The sequence below is a fragment of the Nelumbo nucifera genome, chromosome 2, assembly GCF_055504915.1.
Source record: "Nelumbo nucifera cultivar China Antique chromosome 2, China Antique-T2T, whole genome shotgun sequence".
Lineage (NCBI taxonomy): Eukaryota > Viridiplantae > Streptophyta > Magnoliopsida > Proteales > Nelumbonaceae > Nelumbo > Nelumbo nucifera.
In genome coordinates, this window is record NC_142650.1 from 90614647 (window position 1) to 90617674 (window position 3028).

The 3028-nt window shown below is 43.5% G+C and overlaps 2 non-coding genes across 2 annotated transcripts; both read left to right on the forward strand.

The window, feature by feature from the left end:
• The first annotated feature begins 2155 nt into the window (after positions 1-2155).
• On the forward strand, positions 2156-2229 carry TRNAV-AAC (transfer RNA valine (anticodon AAC)). Its single transcript has one exon. It is a non-coding gene; the product is annotated as a tRNA-Val (tRNA).
• Positions 2230-2234: 5 nt separating this feature from the next.
• Positions 2235-2307, forward strand: TRNAF-GAA (transfer RNA phenylalanine (anticodon GAA)). Its single transcript has one exon. It is a non-coding gene; the product is annotated as a tRNA-Phe (tRNA).
• Positions 2308-3028: the final 721 nt, after the last annotated feature.

The following is a 3028-nucleotide window of genomic DNA, read 5'->3' on the forward strand; positions in this document are numbered from 1 at the left end:
AACCAAAGGCAATTGGCGGCACGTCTTTCATAGTTAAGGTAGACGCAGCCGCACGACGTTCGGAGTAAAAAGCCACCTCGGCACATTTTCGGAATCCGAAAAATCAGGAATGTCAGAAAATTTCTTGATTCCTGCAAATGCATTTAATGAGGGCAGTCAATCAAGTTTGAATTTCGGTCAAATCAATCCATCGCACTTCATAAACTCCCCGCGCTAAGGCGGTACTCTTAGCTCGAGGAGTGGGGGCAATTGATGAAGGATGATTTGACCCAACCTATGAAACGGTGACACGTAGACACTGACTCAGCATAAGCGATAGCTTAGCATTGTGGCCTAGTACAACCAATGGGCCCATAAAGCAGCTCGCTACATCGTAGCGTGCAAAAGGAGGAGCTCGCCACAACGCGAGCTTCGGGTTCCCCGAGCTACCTCTAAAGGGATATTCCGAGACAACTTTAGCTTGCGAGCTAAGAAAACCAGCTCGCCCGAGCTCCCAAGCAAACAAGTCATCCCGAGGACCAATTCTACTAAGGGTACTCCTGAAGTATTCCGAGCTCGCTACAATGTAGCTCGCGAATGGGCCGTACGAGCATTCCTCAAGAAGCTTCTATCTGACAGGCCATACCGATCAGACTGCGCCACGTCCCTTACTAACGGTGCAGTCCCTGTCCTTTCGACAGTCTGCACCCACGTCTCTCAGCAGGCAGAGGCGTGCTTGTCACTTTGGAGACGTGTCACTCACCCGGGCGAGGAGTACGTCACAATGGCCACCTGCGCAGCCCTGGCAGGTAATGGCTGTGGCAGGGGCCCAATGGCAGTTATGCCCGATCTCACAAGAGCGCCCCTATAAAAGCCTTCAGGGCAGAAGAGAAGCTTCTTCTTGAGACCTCTAATCTCTCGAGTATAGTGATAAAGCACGACCTACCCTCTTAGCTACCGACTCTTCTTTTCCTTCTTTCTTGCATTCTAACTTAAGCATCGGAGTATTCCCACTGGGTAAAATTCCCGAGAATCCTTCCTTTCATCTTCTCAGGTGTCATCCGTCACCAACAAGGAGCCAGTCAGCAGCTAGTTAGGAGTACCCGGATCGTGCCACATCAGCATGTACCTCAGGTCTCACCTTATCAGCTGAGACAAGCCACTCCAACCAACTTGGCGACACATCAGTGTCAGCCTTGGCAGGATAAATCTCCCCAGATCTATCCAACGGCTGTGAAGATTCTAAACTAACATGAGTCTCATATGTGTCCAATTTAAGGGTATTACACAGAAACACACCATACACTGTCTAACAATTTACACTGTTACCTGATGCAAAATTTGCACTTTTTTGTCCCATTGTCATAATAGTGCAGTTGCGTCTGAAAAATTGTTGCAAAGACGAGTGCGCTGATCTTCCCTATTTTTTCCTTTAAAACAAACGTAGCTTTAGTGCACAATGGCTCTAAGTACAACGTTTTAAAAAACGACCCAGAAACGGAAACATTTTGGGCACCGGTTTTCGGGTCAATGGTCTGACCGTCCGGTTCGAACGGATGGTCCGTTCTGATGTCAAAATTAAAAAAATATATAAAAAATAAAAAAAATGGTCAAGAACCGTTGAATAGGTCAACGGTTTTTGACCAGATTCCGGGTTTTAGGCAAAATAGAATCGGTTGCCTGGACAAGAACTACAATGTCAGTTGATAGTTACACATCCACACAGGAAAAAAGATTCTCAATGTTCTAAAAATGGACTGACCAAACTGCCATAATAATTTAAATTAACATATAAATGTTATTTTATTGAGTTCTGACCCCAACCTGTTTGAATTTGGAATATATTGATACATCTGAGGATTCTACCAAGTCTGTTCAGCTGATTTGAAGCACTCTGCACTCCCCATAAACTATTCAAAGAGGTTGAAGGGGACAGCCCTTCTATGGGAGAGTATAGTTCAGCTGAAGATTCGATTTACCTGTCCATGTTGGGCTCACCTTTAAAAGCCAGAAGCTGCCACTGCGCTTCACCCTTCCCAAACATTAGTTCGTGTTTGTTGAAAACTATGAAAAGCACAAATGGTTTGTGGTTAATGGTTAATGGTTGAAAACATTAGTTCGGGTTGTTTCTTGATGCAATGCTGCTTTAGTTGTTGGCTATCGGGTTCCTTATAACGGTGTCGTGGTGTAGTTGGTTATCACGTCAGTCTAACACACTGAAAGTCTCCGGTTCGAGTCCGGGTGACGCCACTGTTGCGGGTATAGCTCAGTTGGGAGAGCGTCAGACTGAAGATCTGAAGGTCGCGTGTTCGATCCACACTCACCGCATCATCATCTTTTATATATTCTTTTCGATCAATTTGGTTTTCGGGTCAGCAGATAGCAGAGTCTCGTCGGAAGCATCGAATCATCCTTGGTTTCCCCGGTTTCAGTTGAAGCCTCTCAAAACCATGACAAGCAAAGGGCAATGCTTCAGGGGACTGGTTGGCAAGCAAAGGATAAGCTCATGAAGACGTCACCCTTACAAGCTTCCCATGGGAGCTAAGCTTTCTTGTTTTTCTTGATGCAGTACTGGATCGGGTCATGCCCCGCTGGTGCTAAAATTTCCCTTACGTTATTAAAAAGAACCTTGTGATTTCTAATGCAAAAGAAAAGAATTGATCCATTTTATGAAGTCCAAATACTCCACAATGAATCCTAACAAGGTAAAAAAAATTTAATAAAAAGATAGAAATAGGGCTCCTTCACAGAAAATGATTAAAAAATAATAAAAATGAAAATATAGCAACGAAAAGTAAAAAGTGTGAATAAATAGGTAAAAAAAATATTATTAGAATAGGAAAAAGGAAATATAATAAAATAAATAAATAAATAATTTCTTTTGTGTTAGTTCATGCCTAATTAATCGTATATTTTTATTTGTATGCTTGGTGATGATGCGCATTTCGACAACTCCCTATTGGGATGGCAATTCAGATGCCACGCTGGACAATTTGTACCTGGAAAGTGGCTCGAATGCCTAACTGAACATTTCCTACATGGAAGGTGT